Below are 23,469 nucleotides of genomic sequence, written 5' to 3'. Positions count from 1 at the left end.
TTATTGTTTTTCTTTAATAACACTCTCTATTCTTGGATATCTGATGAAATCAGGATCTTCCTTTTGTCTTTCTCTCAATAAAATAGAACAATTTCTTTGTACTTAAAGAAGACTTGAAAATGATACTTTCTGAGTAAGTTAACAGCAGAAAAGATTCCTCAAATTTACTTCATGGAAGAAGTGGGAGGGTGGAGGTTGAAGCATAGAAAATAATACTGATCTTCTCCTGAGCTCGAATCAACTGGGTCATCTAGTAGAAGTTATCATCATTATTCTCCTTATTATACCATTTTATGGAAAATTGAAGGAACTCTGGGGAAAAATACATAGTCCTCTTCTGCATAGATGAATTTCCCCCATACCTTCTGATTATCCTGGGCTTGTATCACCAAGGATAGGGTTGTTAGCAGCTGCAAGAACCTAGTTACTGGTTCTTGCCTGGTAGGGTAATGGTACTGATTTGGTAGATGATGTCCCACCCCTGAGAGAAGCCCTCCCAAACATTGGCTTCCTCTAGTTCCCTGCAAATGGCATTTAAATGCAAATATTTTCTATGGGATTCTCCTTCTTCCTGCTCCTCCTCTTCCTCCCACCCCATCTCTATGTCTCTTTTTGCTTCCTTCCAAAACAAAACCAAAACAGAGTCAGGTAAGAACTGAGGACTTGAAGTAAAGAAAGAAACAATCCCTGCTATCAAGAAGTGTACATTCTTTCCCTCCAACAAATTTAAACAGGTAAGAAAGTCCTGCTTTTTTCAGTTGGTCCAGCCTAAATAGTTGGTCCACCTTACACCTGTTTTTCAAAAAAGAGTTGGAAAGGCCCTCAGAGAAGCCTATCTAATCCAGACTGTGCTCGAACACATCCTCCCTACGTCTCCAACAAAGGATCATCCAGCTGTCTATACACCCTGGGACAATCCATTCAATTTGGGGATAGCTTTAATTCTCCCAGTTCCTTATATTAACCTAGATTCTCCCTTAAAATTGGAAGGCTCCTTAAGGGTCCTCTAGTTTAACCACCTCATTTAGCAGATGAGGCAAGTGAAGTTCATAAAGGTTGTCACTTGTGAGAGGGGCAGCTAGGCTAATGGAGACCTAAAGTCAGGAAGACATAAGTTCATTTTTTTATTTTTTTTAATATTATTCTGTATTTCCATATTTTGTTTTCTTTCCCTCCCTTCTTAATTCCCTTCTCCTGGATCCAATAAGCACTTCCACTGGGTTATACAAATTTTATCACTCATACCTATTTCCATATTATTCATTTTTGCAATAAAGCAATCTTTTAAAAGCAAACCTCCAAATCATAAATCCTTATAAACAAGTCATTTGTTTTTCTTCTGTGTTTCTACACCCACAGTTCTTTCTCTCAGGGTGGATAGCATTCTTTCTCATAAATCCCTTGGGATTGTTTTGTATTAGCAAAGCCCATTACATTGTATTGTTTCACAATGTTTCATTTTTTCTGTATAATATTCTCTTGGTTCTGCTCATTTCACTCTGCATCAGTTCCTGGAGGTTCTTCCAAGGAAGACATAAGTTTAAATCCAACTTCAAACATTTACTGGCTGAGCTCCGCTGAACCCTTTTTGTCTCAGTTTTCTCATTTGTAAAATGAGCTGGATAAGAAAATGGCAAACTACTCTAGATCTATACCAAGAAAACTACAAATGGAGTCACAAAGAGTTGGTCATGAGGGGCAGCTGGGTAACTCAGTGGATTGAGAGCCAGACCTAGAGACAGGAGGTCCTAGGTTCAAATCCGGCCTCAGACACTTCCCAGCTGTGTGACCCTGGGCAAGTCACTTGACCCCCATTGCCTACCCTTATCAATCTTCCACCTATAAATCAATACACAAAAGTTAAGGGTTTCAAATTTAAAAAAAAGAGTTGGTCATAACTGAAATGACTGAACAATAATAAACTTGTGATAGTCATAGATGAGGCAGGTTGTGAATCCAGGGCTTCCCAAGTCCAAGTTAAGTGCTCTCCATCTGTGACACCATGACGCATGAAGACTCTAGCTTCTTTTTTCAGGATTAGTCCCAATATCATCAGTACCACCTTCTGCCTAAATAGGGCCTTAATGATTATTTATATACTGCTTTCTCACTCAGCCTAGTACCATGAGAGAAGGAAAAGAAGAAACGTTAACCTAGAAGCACTGAAACAGCAAAGACCACACTTTACAAATTCTTATGTCCAATTGTCTGTCAATCAATGATTTTCTTGTGAAGAAGACTGTCTTTTCTTGCCATCCCTCTCCTAATTGTCTTTGCTTCTCATCAAGTGGCCACTTGATGAATAACTCCTATCTTACAGCTTAGTTCTGTTCAGCAGTTTGAGAATTCAAATCACACTGCCTAGGATAGAGTTGAAACTATATGGGCAATACCAGTAATAATGATAACACACATTTAAATAGTCAGGATTTGCAAGGTATGTTACAAACATCCCATTTGATTCTTCCACTAAATTTATGAAGTAGGTGTTATGATTCCCATTTTACAGTGATGAAATCGAATCTCAGAAAGACAACTTGCCAAGAGTCTCTCAGCTAGCAAGTATCACTGATAAAACTTAAACCCAGGTTTTCATGACTCCAAGTTCAATACTCAGTCTACTACATCCTGCTGTCTCTGAGGCCAAGACCAGATGCCAATTCCCAGGGAGAATAAGGGATAAAGACAGGAAACTAGCCAGGGAATTGGGCATCTATCTACCCTCTGAAAAACCACAAGTATACTGGCAACACTGAATAAAAGCCTATAGAAAAGACAAGGGACAACTCTGCTCTACAATTGCTTCCCCTATCTCTGGTGCATTTTTAGAAACATTTAAAGGCAAAAAATGACTATAATTCTCCATAAGAGTTAAATTAGGAGTTTTGACAAAAGAAGAGAGTAACTTTTAATAATTTAAGTTTTAATGAGAATATAGTAGAGTTGTAAATTAATATTATCCCTTTAAGCCTGAGAAAAGAAAACTTCTAGTGGTTTTTAATAATTAACAATTTAGTTTAATTAAAAAAGAGATAGTAAAAAATATAATAAAATGAATATAGTAAAGGAGAGAAATATAGGAGGAAGGTAGAGAAAGAGAATTTCCTAATGTCTATACTAGTTATCCTACCTAAAACGGCCTATATCTACCTATAATTGCCTATAACTGCTGTTATAGAAAGTTCATTTGATCAGCCTTCAGCTCAGCTTACCAGGCAGAATATATATCCCAACCACAAACTAATCACCAACCCATACCACCAGTAACCAACCCCCAATGGTCAACTCTCACCCAGCAACCAACATCCCCCCAACTGCCAGCCCTAACTATCAACAACTGACAGACCCAACTGTCAGCAAATGACTCCTTTTATAACCTTTCTTTACCTCACTTCCTGTCTCTATAGTTCCTCCTTCCTTTCTCTATGGTTTCTCCTTCCTGTCACTGTGGGCTGGTTAATCCCTACACATCTCTATGGTAAGAGGACCTCCAGGTCCCCCATTAAATTAAAAAAGGAATAAAGAATTCCTTTTTACAGCTCTGATAGCATGGGAATATTTAAATTTTTTTCCCTAAAAATGTTTCATAATTCTCTAGTTTCCTTTTCCCTTCTTTGGATTTTCTATCATTTTTGCATTTTACCTATAAGAGAAAAAAAGGAAACATATACCTTTTTTACCCTCTGCTACACTGACCAGCTGCATTTGCACTCTTTGTTGGAAGTTGTAAGATATTCTCAGGCCCCACAAATAGGTCTCTATGACTTTGAAGAATATTAAATGCTGTGCTCTATGTCCTTCATGATAATTCAGCCCTTGACTGAACCATAAAATATAGTTGTCACAGGGGGAAACTTATGTAGGGTGAGGTAATACAATTGATAATGTCATAGATTTAGAACTGGAAAGGACCTTAGGGGACATTCAGTCCAACCTCTCATTTATAGATGAGGAAATTAAGGCCCAAAGAAGGTCATTGAATTGACCAAAGTGATGTAGGTCATAAACAAAGAGTTTAGATTTGAATCCAAGCCCTTTACCAATGCAGTGCTCTCCTGACTTTTCAATAAGAAGTTGCCAAGCTAGCATCCTCATGAAAGTTCTAGGAACTTACCAGTTTGTCCCCACCTCCAACCTCAGGATGGCTTCTATCCCTGATAGATGGCAAACTGAGTTCCTGAGTGATCCTTGATGCCATTATTGTCATAAATGGGCCATAGGTTATGATGAGAGGCCCAATCAAAAACAATCCTTCAGATAGGCCAATTTTTAAGGTCAGAATAGGAAACAAAGCTAGGCATTGATTATTTGGGTTAGCACATAGAAACACGAATCTAAAGGTAGATTTGAAACCAGAAAATTAGTTTTTAAAGGAGAAGAGGAGGGGTAAGGATGTAAGTTCTGTTATTAGCCAAAGTTCAGACTGACTCCAAGATTCAGGATGTGTTTCCAGGAAAGGAAAAAAAAACAAATTCAGGAAGTCAGAAAGTTAATGTTAGACTGATGTGGAATTGGATACCTAGAATCCATCCTTATTAAGATTGGGATGAATGAGTTGGAATTTCAGTCTTAAAGAGGAATTGAAATTCCAGGCAGACATTGTGGCTTAGGGTTAAATAGATAAGAATTTAGCTATGAAGGGCAATAGTAGATTTTGAGTATACCAGGAGCAAGACTGCCAAATTCTGGACCAATAAATTTCTGATCTAAGGCCTCTTCCAGTCTCCCTTCCAAAGTCAAGAGTTAAGTGTTTAGCTGTAAAGATTAGAGAGATTTAGTCTGTGAGCTTATCAATTCATTATATTTAACTGTGTTATCAAGTTGATGACCTTGTTTTTTGGAACCCCCAAATTTGCCTTTGTCCCTTGGAAACTTACCTTCAGGGAAGTCCCAGACTGACCCTTGTCTTAGATTGAACAATAAACTTTAAAGTACCCAATGACCTCAGCCTAGATAGAATTAGAAGAAATAAACAAATCTTAAATACCCTTTTATCTTAGAAGTTTCTCCCATTGTATCTAGACCTCTCCCACTTAGTCCAGTCCTGGGTTAGAATTCTCCTTCCTCTGTCTCCATTGTAAGCCAATCAATTGTCCTTCCTGTCCTTTATTCCCCCAAAGTGTATATAGGACCCCAAGTTCTCCAGTTCTATGGAAAATCTCTTTTTGAGGTGCATCTTCCTGGAGACAGTGGTCCCAGGGTCCCAGAGCTCATCTCTATGTGTCTCCTTCTCTTCATTAAAGACTTGTTCTAACTACTTTGGTGGTTCTGTGTTTTTCAAGGTTGACATAGTAAAGTAAAAGGTTCTTAAGGGATTTTTTGTTTCTTGTTTTTGTATCTCCAACACTTAACACAGTACTATATCGGTCAAAAATAAAGAAACAGTAAAGAAAGTTTTGAGAGGAAAAAAAAGTCTTTAATAAAGAAAAAATAACTTTTACTCCAAACCAGCTCATCCACTCCCTCAGCTTCCCGCAGAATTGGCTCCAAGTCCTTTTATAAACCAATCCCACAGGACTGTAAGAAGGGTGAGGTGTGGGGTCCCTTCCTAGCGCGGGATTGGTCCATTCATAAACCAATCCCACACCAGGAAGTAGAGGGAGGTGCAAGGAATGCTGGGGAGTGTAGTTCCATAGATACAATTTTTTTCTTTTCAAAACCCACAGTACCCTAAGTGTAGTTGGCATTTGATGCTTGTTTAAGCCAATTAAGCTAAACCTAGTAGTAAGAGATGGTCAAATATGCCAATTTGTTTTAAGTACTAAGCCAGGAGCTAACTTGAAATAAATCAACCTTTAGGAATCTATTTTTGGATATCATTTGGCTTCATGATTCCAATCCCAGAAGTTTTTGGAGGACCTAGATGATTCCATTCAAAATTGATTTGCCCAGTACCAGATGGAGAATGTGTACAAATAGATTTCCCTTTCCTTGTGCTTTGGACTACTGCAATTCCTAGAACATTCTCCATAATCAACTTCTAGTATTATATTATATACCACAGTGAAAAATTTATTTGCTCTCAAATATTTTTCTCTCAAAAAGTAGCATTACAAAATAATTTCTTATTCTTCCCAATTCTCATTGCATCATTGCTTCTACACTCAATGCTGCTGATTTTATTGTTATTGTCCCAATCTTTCTACAAAACTCCAGTCCTCTAAAAGTTTGCCTCAAGCTCAGAACTTGAAATAATTTCAGTTCCTTCTAGGGCAGAAAGAAAATATTCACTGTCTGGTACTTCAATTCCAAGAATTCACAGTTAGATATCAGAGTCTTTACTTGTCCATAGGGAAATCAATACAAATACTCAGTTATATGACTATTTCCTTTTCCTATGAGCTTTAGGACCTCTACTTTTCAGTATTCTTCAGCACTTTTCCAGACTTTGGTATACCCTCAATTCTCTATCCAAATTCTTTTCTCTTTTACTCTCTATACTCTCTCATTTATTGATCTTATCACTTCATATGGATCTACTTATTACTTCTGTGCAAATGACTCCCAGAGCTATATATCCAGGTTTTGTCTCTCTCCTAAGTTCCAATCCCACATCACAAGCTATTTATTTGATCACCTCAAAGTTGGTGTCTGAATAGGCATTTCAAACTCAATGTTTGAATCCCAAACCAATCTATATTCTGGTCTTTATAATTTCTGATGAGGAAATAACTACCTTCTCCATCACCCATGTTCACAACAACCTGAGTTATTCTTGACCTCACATCAATTGCTTCAACATTTCTATCACCTTTTCTATACTCACGACACCTAATTTTAGGCTCTCCTTACTCATCTAATAGACCATAGCCTGCTGTGTCATTTGGAATGGTAGTAAGCTCTGGAAGACTATGTCTCCCAGGAATCCCTGCTACAACTTCCCCCAACACCTCCCACTTCCTATGTGGGAGGTGTCAGGGAAAGTATAAAAGAGAAAGTTTGACGCCTTTTGAAACATTGAAATGACAGGGTGTCAAGCCTCAACCCAGAATTCCAGGGGGCCCCCTTAGAGAACTCTGGGTGAGGGGGCAGTTTAAGGCAGTTAGGGGCAGTTGGTTCTGGGGGTTGGAAGTGAGCAGATCACTCTCTGTTTGCTGATCCCAGATCTGGTTGCTCAGGAAAGAGTTTTAGTTTGAGAACTATATGAAGCCATTTATAGTTTCTCTACTGCTAAACTGTTAGCTAGATTAGACCTTCAGCTACAACACAACTGTTATTATTTTGTTATTTATAGGCTTTGAGGGCAAACTAGCTATAAAGAATACCTCTCCCTTCTGGGGGAGGGGCTGTTTCAACCTAACAGTTTAGGGCTTCCCAGACCCAAACCTTGACAAAAACCTCCCTCCCTCACCTTCCTCGCCTATCAGTAAACCTTCATCTTTTGGGAGCTGTGCCTGGCTATTATTTTGGGAATACTCACAACCTCCTTCAAGCTTAGTTCCTTCAGCTATGTGGCCCAAACAAGTCAGATCCACCTTCCGTCCCTGAAAATTGCAAAACATCAAGCTCCTCCTAATTTCCCCTAATCAAACCTATGGGGAAATACGTTGAGAAAGTTAACATCTCTAGGAGATCAGCCTTACCTAATTTGCTGACTGAGATCTGAAGATGACAGTTTAATCACCATTTGTAACTGATCTCTAATTGCTTGGTGGGAGGGGTGAAGTAAAGGAGCATTGAGCCAGTCTGTGCCCCTTCCTTTCTCTCATGCCTGTCAGTGGGGTGGAGTGAGTCCTGCAGGTTACAGACCACTGGCATATTTACAGCTTCCCACAAATAACACTGTTTCAACAAATATAACACTTTTCTCTCTCTCTTAACCCTGGAAGCTCTGCTCTCTTGACCCTGAGCTCTTGCTAGCTCTCTCTACCCTGGATTCTTTCTTGCTGCTCTCTTGAGCCCAGAGGCTCTCGGATCCTGATTTCTCTTGGCACCTTTTCCCCTTTCTATCTACCTCCTAGTTTTTCCTAGACCTTCCCTTTTCTAATCTAAATAAAACCCAGCTATTCTAAACCCTAATGTTGCTCTCTGATCATTTATTTGAGCTCCTGAAGGGCTCTGGTCAATTTTCCCCTGCTGGGGCTGGGATGCTGCCTTCCTTTCCCTTCCTCTACCTTCCTCTCTCCTTTCTCCCATTCCTCTCCTACCTTCCTACCTTCCTCCCTTCACTTTCACCACACATTGCTTATTAGATATCCTGATAAGACTCTACCTTCTTTCAAGGAAAGACAGCTGTCAATATTGTACTGCTAAAATATAGGTCTAACCATGTCACTCCTCTTTTTTTTTTTTTTTTTTTTTTAACCAATTCTCTTTCCTTGATGCTTCTGTTTGGTGGTTGTCGTTGTTTTTGTGAAGTATGTTAGGAACCAGGTTTCTTTGAACCTTCTCCCACTCTCACAACCTCGATTCATCTCCTCTAATCATTCAACCAAAACCTACTTTATCTTTGTTCCTTTGGACCTTATCATCATTCTTTATTTCTATGATGAAATTTGTGACCACTAAAGACTTTTCTCTCCTATCTGAAATTTTGATTTTCACAAATCAAATGAGCATGGCAGATGATCAGTGATAAGTCCCTTTTATAAGAGATGTTAAGTCTATTGAGCTAGTCCAATAACAAAACAGTTCTTCCTATATTAAGAAAAAAAATCTGTCTTTCAGTGATTTTGGACTGTTATGTAAAAAATGGCAGCTGGGTAGAAATAATAGGCAGCAGCAAAAGTCATATAGTATCTTATTGGTATTCCAGGACTACAGCTCACTGTCTTTTTATCTTGACCACATGAGTCCAACCAATTGGTACCTTCTTCTTGAATTACTCCTCATATAGAACAAGCATTGACAGATATTTATAACTAGTCCTATGAGGTCATCTAATTGGCACAGTGGATAAGGTGCCAGACCTGGAGTCAGGAGGACCAAGGTTCAAATTTGACCTCAGGCACTTCATAGCTGTGTGATCCTTTGCAAGTCACTTAACCATATTTTTGCTCTTCTGTCTTAGAATTGTGGCTAAGGTAGAGAATAAGGGTTTAAAAATAAATAACTAGTTCTGTGTCATTTCTGATCAATTCAACTTGACCTTTAATATAGAAAGGTTCTTTTAGATTGATTTTAAAAGCAAAGAAATGTATTCCTATCTGCTACCAGTACTTAAAACTCTGCCATGAAATGGTATTTCCTTTTGAATAAATATTATCTATTTTTAAGATGCAAATAACCTTGAACAGGTCTCATATTTATTTAGCCTTTTAGCTAATTTAATTTAGCTAATTTAATTTAGCCTTAATTCATTTTCTCAGAATAGTGTCTTTCCTCCCAATATTATGAGAAACTAGGTGTCCAAAAAAAGAATAAGGAAAGAGGAAGTGAGAGCCTCAAAATACAAAACTCTACAATTTTACTTGTAAGCCTGAAAATTGTAAAAATGATAATAACATAATATGTAATAACTCAAACCATAAAGCATTTTTCCTGAAACATACCATGAGATAAATGCTATAAGTATTTTCTATCCAAATTTATCTTAAAATTTTTTGTTTTAATCAGTCAAGATTCTCCTCATTCTTCTACTCTAAATGCCCTCCCCCGCATTGAGAATATAAGAAAAACAAAACCCATTATAAGTATGTATAGTAAATCAAAATAATTTCCACAAAAAAATATTTATCTCATTCTGCATTCTGAGTCCTACACCTCTTTATCAGGAAGTGAATATATGTTCTATCATTAGTCCTCTTGAAATTAGTCTTTTCCTGACCACAAGGAATCTGCTCTGGAGAGACACTAGAATCCATAAGTATTACTCCTAAAGAGTTGACAAATCACCTTTTTCTGGGTAGAAATGAATCTCTATATAATTGCTTTCTGCTTCTGCCCATCATCTTGACCTTATAAATATCCTAAAGTCTCCTCTTATTACTTTTCCCAAACTTTCTCTATTATCTCACCTTAAGTAATTATTTCTCCATCCTCTTCTCTCTATATATAGACTCTTCCTTTATTTTTCTTCTGACTCCTGGAGTGAATAATCTTGACCTTCATTCATTTGTCTTTTCATACAGAAGTTCGGGTAGTTTTTCTACACAAGGATCTTTGTGATTCCCCAGGTACTAATGCTCTCTCTTGAAATTACTTTGCATTATTTTATACTTTGCATTATATACATACAAACATACAACACACAACACATATACACATATATGTACACAGACAAATTAGTTTCCCTTAATAGAATGTATGTTCCTTTAGGACAAGGACTATTTCATTTCTGTTTGTGAATATGGGAAGCCTAGGACTGTGCCTTGCATAGAAGAAATACTTGAGAGATGCTTGTTGAATTGAATTGAATTTATCCCAGGGTTAGAACTAGGTGATCTGTAATGTGCCACCTAATTCTAAGATCCTATGAGTCAATGTGATCTAACCAGTATTGTGTTTTTTTTTATTTTTTTAATTAGTGCCCCTGATTTCAAGTGTCATCTCTACCAATGATACCCAAATATACTATGTGTCCATTAATCAGAATTTCTGTGAAATTTGCTTAGAAAATTCACAAATTTAGATTAGTATTAGGATCCTAATTTTCTAATCCATATAATGAGAATGATTAATTTGTTCCTTTAGACTAACTAAATTTGGTGAATATTTTAAAGAAGTTTTTAATATTTCATTTCAAAGATATGGATCTTATGAGGCTAAGGCATCCAGGTATAGGAGTTCCTTTCTCCGTAAGTGATGATGTTGTCCCTATGAAAAGGGTCCTGAAAATTGCCTCTGTATAAAAGGATAGGATGAAGATTCCCCAGGAAGTCCTATCCCTCAAGAAGGATATAAATTTGAGGAGCCAAAACAAGGTTAGATTCACTTTCGAACTGTCCTGAAATAGAGTCATTCTTAAAAGATAACTAAGGCTTCTAGGGGCAGTAAGCAATATGATTAGCAAAATATCATTCTCTTGGCAGAAATGTTAGTGTATCATTGCTGTATTTTAATTTTGTACATCTACCTGACATTGTAAGTACCCCTATACCTTCTCTTATAAGAGACACTATTCTCAAAACTCCCTCTAAAATATAAAGACAATTTTTATAGCATCACAGGATATTCAGAAATGGAAGGGACCTCAGCAGCCATTGAGTACAATCTATTCCTCCAAATGAAAGCTCATTGTAACACAAAGGACAGCCTTTTCTTGATAACCTCCAGTAAGGAAGAACCTAGAACTTCCCCAACTTTACCATTCTACTTGAATTTATTATGAAGTTTTTCCATACCACAAACCTAAATTTTTTGTCCTTGTAACTTCTACCCACTGCTCTTTATTCTACCCTTTGGGATCATCTCAAACAACCCTCATCTCTTTCCCATATGCTAAGCCTTCAGATCCTTGACAGCTGCTTCCTTCCTCCATCCATAGGCTTCTCTAAGATAAACAATCCAAGTTCCTTGAACCAGTTCTCTTATGGAAATATTTTTTAATGCTTACCTCTTTCCTTGGCCCTCCATGATAATCTCTTTACTATTCAGGCTTTCCCCAAGTCCTATCTGTATAAGCAGGGTGAGCAGGAATTTCCCTTGTACCATCAGACCCAGGATCTGTAATTTCACATCATTTTAGACTGAAACTCTGGTGAAAGTTCTCAAATATGTTTGCTAAGCCAGATTCCTGTTCCTCAAGTGTATTTTATACCCTCTTTTCCTTCATTTTCCCAGAGATCTAGAATAAGAGCATTAAAAAGTAAGGGTACTTTAGCTAGGATATTCTCTCTAGGTTCCAGATGTTTCTTCCCAAAAGGGACTTTTACTTCTCATGTTCCAGGCCAAGATTCTGGAACAACTTCTGCTCTGGATCCAGTCTGTCATCTAAGAATAAGCTTAGCTAAGAATGAAATCATTTAGAGCATTTTTTTCATAGTTTGGATATCTTCCTTTGAAAAGTACTTGTTCATAGCTTTGGCCATTCATCTAGTAGAGGATCTTAATCTTATATACTTGAAGCAGTTTCTTATAAATCTTGGAAAGGACCCTTTACCAGATAAATGTATTGCAGAGACTTTTCCTCCCAGTTGCCTGTTTCCCTTGTAATTTTTACTATATTAGATTGGTATGTGCAAAAGGGATTTTCCAGGGAATTTTTTTTAAAATCTGCAGGCATTTCTGTAGGAATTTTTTGTAGTAGAAAAAATATATCGCCTCCATTTGCTACTACTTTAAGCAGTTAACTATCAATCAGTATAGTGGCAAGCGGGTTGGATTTGTTGAGCAGATATGGGCTCAAATTTTGGTTCTGCCACTTCTTATTACCTAGGTGATTTTCAGAAAACCATTTAACTACTTACAGTCTCATTTTGTTAATCTACCAAAAAAACAAACAAACAAAAAAAACAGGGCATTGGAGTAGTTGACCTCTGACATTCCTGTCTAGATGAAACCTAAGATATTTTATATGTCCCTTATTGATAGAACATTTCATGCCACTTGCTCAGACATCTGATTAGAGTAAGATAATGACTTATAAGGGATGAATACTTGAAAGACAGTTTTAATTCCCAGTTTTTTGGGGGAAGCACAAAAAGTAAGATGCCAGATTGTTTTCATTAGATAGCACCTAGCAAAATTTCTGGCACATAGGAGGCTCTTACAAAGGCTTATTGATTGACTAAGTGAAAAGACTCATAAAGGTCCTTTTGAAATCCTATGAATTAGGAGAGCTAATGAATTAAATGTTGACAAGGGTTTTTTTGTGAGGTTTTGGGTTGTTTTGATTTTTTTCCCAAGCCTGTCAGTTATCCCAGAGAAAGGTAAAACTGTTGCCTGAATTACAATAGAAACTAATTTGGTTGGCTGCTCTGCCTCCCTACGCCTCTGTTTCCTTCAAAGAAATTCAGACTATAGCATGAACACTGGATATTTGGCCCAAATATAGCTTCCTGTTTAGAAAATGCTCCCTGCTAGAATTCTGTGGGCACTGCAGAATGGACTCACATTGCAGACTTGGATAAGGAAGAACAGAAGGGAAAACTGGGGGGAAAAACATGTTCTGTTACAATCCCCTTTCTGGGAGCAATATTTTTCCTTTTTATTTGTTAAACCCTTACCTTCTGTCTTAAAAGCGATACTAAGTATTGGTTCTAAGGCAGAAGAGAGGCAAGGGCTAGGCAATGGGGGTTAAATGATTTGCCCATGGTCACCCAGCTAGGATGTGCCTGAGTTCACATTTGAACCCAGGACCTCCCATCACCAGACCTGGCTCTATCCACTGAGCCACCTAGTTCTTCTGTCTTTCCTTTTTCTTTTTTTTTTCCATATAATACCTAGTTAGCAAGAAGAATTGATCAGAATTCCTCCATCTGCCTTAGGGTACAGGAATTGAGACATATGAAATAACCAGGTGCTCCCCAGAATTAGTATCTGAAGAAGGGAATTTTAGAAGAAGGGATGAAAGCTATTCCTTTTCATTATTATTATGACATTCGTTTCTGTCTCTCTCTATCCCAATTCCTACCATGAAGCCTCTTATTCTCCTTGGCAGTTTAGTTTCAGTTTTATCTTGGGTCTGACAGCCAATTGTATGTTTGTGAAGGTTGTTTTTTTTTTTTAAGTTTAATTGCTTCCTTTTGTTTTATAAATCATAGTCATTCTCTATTTTGTAAAAAGGAAAGCAGTCACGGGCAACTGTGGAGAGAGAGCCAGGCATAGAGAGATGGGAGGTTCCAGGTTCAAATCCGAACTCAAGACACTTCCAGGCTGTGTGACCCTGGGCAGTCACTTAACCACCATTGTCTAGTCCTTACTGTTCTTCTCTCTTGGATACAATGCAGAGCATCAATTCTAAGATGGAAGGTAAGGATTTTTTTAAAGAAGAAAACAGCTAAACAAAACAGACCCACACAATTATTTGGACAGCCAGCGTCTTCTTCACTAAGCCAGGTCTTCTTCACTAAGAATGATAGCTAATTTTTACAGTGGATAAAGGGCTGGGGCTGAAATCAGTAAGACCTAAATTCAAATCCAGCCTCAGATACCTATGATTCGCATGATCCTAGGCAAGTCACTGAACCCCTGCCTCAGTTTCCTCAACTATCAAATGGAGATGATAACACTTACCTCCCAGGGTTGTTCTGAGAATAAAATGAGATGTCTGTAAAACACTTTGCAAGTCTTAAAGTAATGTATAAATTATAAATGCTGGCTGCTATTATTGTCGTTGTTACCCCTGCATCCATGGTCTGCTGCCTCTGAGACTTACCTCATCCTCTGTTCTTGGGGACCAAAATGAAGTCATTTCCTGTTCATCTGAGTTAAACTCAGGTTCATTGAACTTATCCAATAGGATGAAGCAAAAGGACTTTGCAAACACTGAGTAGCCCCAGAGAAATGCTAGTGATTGGATTGAACGAGCAGCTTTTCTTGCTTCTAGAGTGCTTTGGAGGGACTGAGCTCTCACAGTATTCAGGAGCCGATGCTGGGAATCATTAAGGAAGAAGCCAAGGGAATAAATATTATTCTGGCTCCTTCTCTGGGCCAGGCACTTGACTAGGTACTTTTTATAAATGGTCTCTCACTGGATCCTTAGAGCAACCCTCACGAGGTCCGAGTCCCCCATGACTCCGTAGACCAGAGTAAGAAGCCCCATGATGAAGATAGAAATTGCTATTAGTGGCTTCCAAAGGACCTGCAAGTCTATATTTCTTTCTTCCCAGAAGCCATGTGTTTATTTTGCTCATATTCTTTCAATGACTCTGGGTGGTATTTATAACTAATAAAAATGATAACTAACATTTCCATAGTGTTTACAATGGCCAGGAACTGAGCTCAATTGTTTTTTTTTTACAAATAGTATCTCATTGGATCCTCATAACCACCCTGAGAGGTAGGTACTCTTTATTCCCCCCATATTACAGATGAAAAGACTGAGGCAAAGAGAGGTGAAGTGATCTACCCAGGGTCTCGTGGCTAATAAGTATCTGAGACTGGATTCAAAGTCGGATCTTCCTGACTCCAGATCCAGTTCTCTCTTTGCTGTGCCACCTAACTGCCTACAATGTGAAAGAAATTCAATTCACCAAATATTGATTTACCCTGCACTGGTCCAAGGCACTGAAGTATTGTTCTATCGATGCTAAGCATTGGAAACACAGAGATCAACAGTGATGCAATCCCTGCCCTCAAGAATCTGAGATTCATTCTACTTCAGAGAAGGTAGGCTTCATTCTGTCCAAATGACCTATTTCCCAGAGCCAATTATGACCAGTTAGAGAGAGAGAGACTCTGAACTAGTTTCAGGACAGTATTTTTTAATAAATGTAAAATAGAAATATATTTTATTTAATAAATAATAATAAATATGAATAAAATATAAAATGATTTTGCATCATTTTATAACACACAGAGAGGCCTGAAAATTTTTCCAAAAGGGGCCTCTGACTGCCTTTCTGCTGATGTAATGGAACATTATTGAGGTTCTGCTGCCCTCTAGAAGTTACCAGGCACAAATGCAGAGCCCCGAAAAAGGAGGTTTTTCTCTTTCTTCTATAGACGGCCTCATATTCGATGGAGTTTCTGATGACCATGGGCAGCGGGACATAGTCTGCTGGGTTATTTTCCTAGGCACGGTGAATGATAAATCGATGCTCTGTCAGCTTTCTGTGATTCTTTTTTTGTTTATTGCTATTGAAAAGAAATGGCATGTACCACAATTCTTGCTGTCTTCTTTTAGACAGATGGCTGGTCAGAAGACAGCAGAGAAATAGGAGGCTGATTCAGCACTGCCCCACTCTAGGACTGAAAATCCATTCAGCTCATCAAAAATCTTTGTCCTCAGACAGTGAGTGGGGGGCAGTTGGGGAGGCCCTAAGGAAGGGACTTAAGGGAAGTGAGGCAGAGAAAACAAAAGATCTTGACAAGATAAGAGATTGTGTTAGATGCCAAGGAAGTGATCATTAAAAAAAAAAAAACTATTTTAAAATCCTTACCTTCCATCTTAGAATCAATATGGTACTGGTTCCAAGGCAGAAGAGCAGTAAAAGCTAGGCAATGGGGGTCAAGTGACTTGCCCAGGGCCATACAACTGGGAAATGTCTGATGTCAGATTTGAACCTAGGACCTCCTGCCTCTTGGCCTGGCGCTCCATCCACTGAGTTCCCCAGCTGCCCTCCCTAGGAGTGATCTTAAATGATATGGGGAAAGTCTGGAAGGTACATTCTAAGATGAAAAAGTTTTTCCAAATAAACATTGCAGTCTTCCCAAGTCTGCCAGAGAGCTGTGAAAGAGGAAAGCAAGCTGGCCCACAAAAGGATGAGAATATTAGCTGCACCTGGTGACTTCCATTTATATTACTATTAATCCAGTCACCAAGGCTTGAAACCTTAAAATCATTCTCAATTTCAACCTCATATTTTTATAGGAAAAAAATCATTTTAATAAAAAAATTATTAAATCATTAAAAAATTACTTAAAATATCAGTAAGCAAATTTAGTAGAAAAGAGAAATAATTAGTAATAATACTCAGCCTGTCACGTTCCAATAAAAGGGAGAAGGCAGATGTGAAGACAATAAGAAATAAGAACATTATTACAAAATATCAGAGAGAATCAATATTTCAAAATTCCATTCCAACAAGAAGAAATCAGGACACTGAAAGGACCTTGCTACTGAGGCCAAGTTCTGAGCATCTTTATACATGCATCCGTCAGAGTAGAAAAGCATTGTATTTTGTCAAGACTGTTCTACTTCTAAGGATAATAATTATATAATTTTTGTTAATTTTAATAAAAAAAATCATTAATTTCATTAATGATTTTAATAAATACATTCAATAAATTAAGTTTGATAAACATCAACTTAATTAATTTTTATTTATTAGCATTATATCTTATTAATAATTTAAATAAAATATTTATTAGTTAATATTTATTGATGAATAAATAAATTAATTTATTAATAATGTTTATGATTCCAAAATAATGAAACATTACTTCTTTCCTGGTGTAAATGCAAGTTGGCCAATGGTAAAAACAGAGATGACTGTGAATGGTGATCCTTCCATTTACACTGACATGTAACGGGATCCTTTGTGAATTATGGACACACCAGGCTTTCATGCTCTGTATCACACAGACCAACTTTCCAACCATACATCTCTTAATGAAGAAGCCAACAAGGCAAACGTGAACCAGACGTGGTTGCCAAGAAATCTATACTAGAGTTGGAAAACTGGCTATCATTGCTCTTCAGGTTATTTGGAAGCTCCACACATCATGAGTTATGACTAACTCCAAGACATTTCTGTCTTCCTTCCCAGGTGCTATGAACATGGATACCATATTCAAACACTCCATCCTGATGATGGAGATGATATTTATGTTACTCTGTTCTGACACGTATTATGCCAAACAACCTAGAATTCTAAGCACAAGTAATTCTACCATGCACACAAAATAGCAGTAATTAGAACCTTGTTGAATAGAAGAAATCTTTTTTGGACCTACTACTATTCTTGGGAACATACTAGCTACTTAGATGCTCCCTTACTATTCTACCTCACATACTCTACTTGTATGACCTTTCAGTGGAGAGAACTGGATATTATAATGGTATTTGTGGCACTGCCCACACCTCAAACAATAATAGCAGCACAAAAGAAGGAAAAAACAACAAGGGGCTTCTGGTAGCTAGTTATTTGAATAGTTTATAGGTTATTAATAGAGGCAAACAAATCAGATTCAAAAAGAAGCCTTAGACACACAGAGACTAGCCCCAAAGTACAAGCCTTAGCAAGGAAGACAGAGAAGCCCTAAAACAATAAAACCTTCACAATTCTAATATTTAATACAAAATACTATCATTTGGTCTTTCCTGGTCCTGCAGCCATAGGCTACCATTGACCATGCAGATTTCTTGAATCAATCAATCAATCTTCTATGAAGTCCCCATTGTGTGCCAGGTCCTATGCTGGGTACTGAGGATACAAGTACAAAAACTCAAATAATCCTTGGCTCTTAATGTGCTTACATTCTAATGGAAGAGACAAGAGAGGGTTTTGTGTATGTGTCTATATGTATGTATGTATACATAATATATTCAGCATCAAAATAAAGAGAATAAATACAAATAATTATTTGTATTTGATTTTTTACAAATTATTTGTAAAAATAAATAATTATTAAGTAAGTCAAATACAGGATAGATTGAAAAAAGAGGACACTAACAGTTTGTGGATATAGGAAAAAAGTATATGTAGAATTTGGTGCCTAATTTGGTTCCCAAGACATGAAGAAGTTCTATGAGGCAGAGTTAAGGGAAGAAGAACATATTCCAGGCAAGCAGAATGCCTGTGCAAGGTATAGAGAGTGTCGAATGTAAAGAAAAGAGAGCAGACATGTTTTACTGTACTACACATTTCAGTGGTGGAAGGAGGTATAATGTTCAGGGAAACTGAGAGGATAGGCTGGGGCCAAATAATAAAGAAGTTTAAGATCTAAACAGAGGAATTTATATTTTATCATAAAGCCAAGAGGAATGCACTAGACTTGATTGTGTGGGGATTGGCATGAACTGATCTTTGCCTAAGGAAAAATAACTTTTGCTGCAATGTAGAAGTTGACCTGGTGCTCCATGTTCAGTTCTAATTATTGCTTCTTGACCAACAAACAGGTTCCTCAGGAGACAAGTAAGATGATCTGTCATTCCTATCTCTTTGAGGACTTGCCAAATTTAGTTGTGATCTACACAGTTAAAGACTTTTGTATAGTCAACAAAGCAGAAGCAGATGATTTTCTGAAAGTTTCTTCCTTCCCCCATAATTGAAGGAATGTTGGCAATTTGGTTTCTAGTTCCTTTGCTTCTTCAAAAACCAGCCTACAGTGGTAATTCTCTATTCACAAATTGCTGAACTCTAGCTAGCAGAATCTTAACTGGTATGTGAAATAGGCTCAATTGTTCAGTATTTTGAACATTCTTTGGCATCATTCTTCCTCAAGATTAGGATGCAAACTGATCTTTTCCAATCCAATGGCCACTGTTCAGTTTTCCAAATCTGCTACTATATTGAGAGCAACACTATATTTTAGAATTTTAAATTGCTTAGCTGGAATTCTATCACTTCCACTATCCTTATTGTTAAGGCCTATTTGACTTCATTCTCCAAAAAAGTCTGGATCTAGATCAGTAACCACTCTCCTGGTTATCAGTGCTATTAAGATCTTTATAGTATAGTTCTTCTGTATATTCTTGCCACCTCTTCTTAATCTCTTCCATTTCTGTTAAATCCCAAACATTTTTGTCCTTTACCATGTCCATTTTTTCACATGAAATGTTCACATGATATCTCTAATTTTTTGGAAGAGATCTGTCTTCCCCACTCCATTGCTTTCTTCTATTTCTTTTCATTGCTCATTTAAGAAAATCTTTTTATCTCTCCCTGCTATTTTAGGAATTCTAGATTCAGTTGGGTATATCTTTCCCTTTTCCTTTCTTTCTTCCGCTATTTGTAAAGGCTCATTAGATAGTCGTTTTGCCTTCTTTTTCTTCTTTTTCTTTGGGAATTTTTTGTTGTTGTCTACTATACAATATTGTCAACTCTGTCCATAGTTCTTCTAGTACTCTATCTACCAGATATAATCCCTGAAATTTATTTCATCACTTCCATTTTATCTTCATAAAAGATGTCATTTAGGTCATACACATATGATCTGACAGTTTTCCCTACTTCCTTTAATTTAAGTCTGAGTCTTGGCAATAAGAAGCTCATTATCTGAGTCATAGTCAGCTCCAGCATCTTGTTTTCACTAACTACATAGAGCTTTTTCATCTTTGGCTGGAAAGTATATGATTAATCTGATCTCAGTACTGACTATCTGGTGATGTTCATGTGTAGAAGTTATCCTTGGGGTTGATGAAAAAGAGTGTTTGCTATGACTAGCAAGTTACAAAAATCAGTCTCTGCCATGCCTCATTTTTTACTCGAAGGCCAAACTTGCCTATTATTCCAATTAGTTTTTGATTTTCACCTTTAGCTTTTTGACTCTTATGATATATATGACATGTTTTCTTGACTTTTATTTCTAGATGTTGAAAGTCTTCATGGAACTGAACAACTGTGACCTCTTCTTCCTCATTGGTTAGAGCAGTGATTCCCAAAGTGGGTGCTACCGCCCCCTAGTGGGTGCTGCAGCGATACAGGAGGCTGCGATGGGCATACTTTTTTTGAATTACATTCTATTCTGAGTTCAATAAATAGTTTCATAATTTCCAGGGGGCGCTAAGTAATATTTTTTCTGGAAAGGGGGTGGTAGGCCAAAAAAGTTTGGGAACCACTGGGTTAGAACATAGACTTGTTTTATCATGATGCTGAGCAGTTTGTTTTGGATTCAAACAGATAGTCATTTTCTCATTTTTGAGATTATATCCCTGTTTTACTTTTCTCATCGTGGATTGACTGAGAGTTACTTCATTTCTTCCAAGAGATTCTTGCCCACAGTAGGATATATGTAGTGATCCCTTGAATTAAATTCATTCATTCACATCTGTTTGAGTTCATTGACCCCAAAGAAATTGATGTTTGGTCTCTCTATCTCCTATTTGACCACATCCAGCTTACCTTGATTTACAAGTCTTACATGCCAAGTTCTTATGAAATATCTTCTTTACAGCATCAGACTTCCTTTCTTCACCAGAGACATCTGCAACTGAACTTCTTTTTGGCTTTAGACCAGACACTTTATTAGTTCTGGAGCTACTTGTAATTGCCTTCTGCTCTTTCCCAGCAATGTGTTGGACATCTTCTGGCCTGACAGGTTCATCTTCAGATTGTCACATCTTTTATCATTTTAATATTGTCCACTTTTTTATATTAATATATAAATTCCCAGATATCTCACCCTCTCCCTTCCCTCCTTAGACACCATAGATAGCATCACCCAACAACAGCAACAACAACAAATATATATATATATGTATACATACATATGTATGTATGTATGTATATATATTGTTTTGTGTTTCTTTTTCTCAGGTCTTTCTCTGGAGGTGGACATTCTCAAGTTATTCTTCAAATTTTAATTCTGTAGCTGTATATAAAACCATATGATTTTCTTGGCAAAAATGCTAGAATGTCTTGCCATTTCCTTCTCCAGGTGATATCCTTTTGTTAGAACTCTTCACTATGACCTGTCCATCTTAGGTAACCTTGCACAACACAGCTCATAGTTTCATTAACCTACATAAACCTTGCCTACCATGACAAGGAAGTGATTCAGAAAGGGATAGAAATGTTAACTAAATCATTTAATATCACCTTGCCAAAAATTCTCAGGCTGATAGAGAGTTATATGGAATGATAGCCAGGTCTGTGATCAGATTCTACATGGCTTTCATGTCCTTATGTCTTAGTATTCTCTATAATCTAAATATCGCCCATCTATTGCTTCTCAGCCTCCCACAGGACCAGGCTGAGCAAACATGCAATGAACATTTGGTCAAGTTTTTATCAGGATGACATTTAGGTAGAGATCAGGAAAGATCATCTAATACAAACACCTCACTTTATAAATGAGGAGACTGAGGTCCAGAGAGAGAAAAATCAAAATAGCATGGTACTATTCTAGAGTGCTAGATTTGGAGTCAGAAGACCTGACTTTGGATCATGGCAACCACTTCATACTGTTGTGGGATAACTTGATATTATCTGGTTCAGAAGGGCACCCACTTAAAGAATTACCAGGTTCCAATGAATCATTAAAAATAGAGGACTTTATTGAGTGAGTGGCTGGGAGGCAGATATAAGTGAAATCTGCCACCCAGAGGAGAAAAGGTCCAGGATTTTTATACCTTAAAGGAACAGAGACTAAGTGACCTAGAAAGGAAAGTGGGGAGGGGGACAACCAAAGAGGATTAGGTGACATGCCCATGTAAGGTGCCTTGGTGTCTGGGGGAGAAGCACATAGGAGGGTGATTTGCATTTCTCAGAGAATCTAGTGATTCATAAAACCAGGGGAAATGCATCTAAAACAGAAGGATATATATCTCTCAGACAATCCTTTGTTTATGTAGTTGTCCCTTTGATAGCACCAGGACTGGTTTGCTTGGGCCACCAGCATTCCAGGATCATGGAATTCCTCATGTACTCTTTCTGACCTGGGATTCCTCTAGAGACTTGAGGTGTCCAGGGGACCCTGTGCTCCCATTTCCATACCAGTGTGACCTTTGGACAAGTGCTTAATTTTTCTTGACTCTCTATTTCCATATCTGTAGAATGAGGAGCTTAGACTAGATGAGGCCCCTCGATTAACAATCCTACCATCCTACAGGTAGAAAGAAATGAGGAAACTTATTTTTTCAAAAGTGTTTTTTTTTATAAAAAGAATGATACCAATTTTAACTATGCTGGAACTGGCAGAAGGAATTTCATGTTTCTGACCATTTCAAAGGGGAAAGACGTAACCAACTACTCTTTGTCCTCCTTTCTTCCCGTCCCCAAATCTCAGAGGAAAAGGAACAGAGTACACTCTATATTTATCCTGACCATGGCACTATGGCCAGACTCTGGCATATACCATTGATTCTGCTACTCACTGTAGTTTCAATGACTAGGTCACATAAGAGCAAAGCAGATACAATCAATGAGAATTTACCGAGATATCCTAAAAACCAAAAGGTACATACCTCAGGCCCAGAGGTAGGTGAAGAAATACAACCAAGCTGATATGGGTGACAGGGTCCTCTGGACCCTGCAAAACTCCAGAGGAATCCCAGGTCAAAGAGTACATGAGGAATTCTCCATTCTTGCACTCCTACAGTGAAGGCTAAAGAAAAGAACTATATGATAAAAGGAGTCTCTGAGAGACACATTTCCTTAGCATTTCTCCTAGCTTCCTGACAAGCACAGATATGCACCTTCCTTTGCATCTCAGACATTGATTCATTCCTTGAGATATGCAATTCATCCTCCTTTGTAGTCAGGGACACCTGTGCTTTTCACCTCACATTTGTATATCACACCCACCCCATTTTTGGTCATGTAGTCTCTGGTCTCTATAAAATAAAAAACTCTGTATCACTTCTCTTCATCAAAACAGTCCTTTACCTGCACCTGCCTCCTGGTCATTTAACTCAATAAATTCAGCTTAATAAATTTCTTCATTTTTAAAGATAATCATCAGAGCCTGTCATTCTTGAGAGAGCACCCTTCTCAGTCCAGGTTAATCTCAAGCTCTCCCACAGCAAAGCCAGTGAAGAAAAATGTATCTACAAAGCAGTAGAAGTGATCCAAGCTCAAGAGAAGGTGAGTGTGCTTCTTCCTTCCTCCTTTCCCTATTCAAAATGTCACTATTGCTAAAATCAAACAGGGATTAAAAGCAATTTCCCTATTAAAGGCCATTACTCTTTTACTCTCTCTCTCTCTCTCTCTCTCTCTCTCTCTCTCTCTCTCTCTCTCTCTCTCTCTCTCTCTCTCTCTCTCT

This window comes from Gracilinanus agilis, chromosome 2 (genome assembly GCF_016433145.1).
Source record: "Gracilinanus agilis isolate LMUSP501 chromosome 2, AgileGrace, whole genome shotgun sequence".
In the NCBI taxonomy this organism is placed as follows: Eukaryota; Metazoa; Chordata; class Mammalia; order Didelphimorphia; family Didelphidae; genus Gracilinanus; species Gracilinanus agilis.
This window is presented reverse-complemented; position numbering follows the sequence as displayed.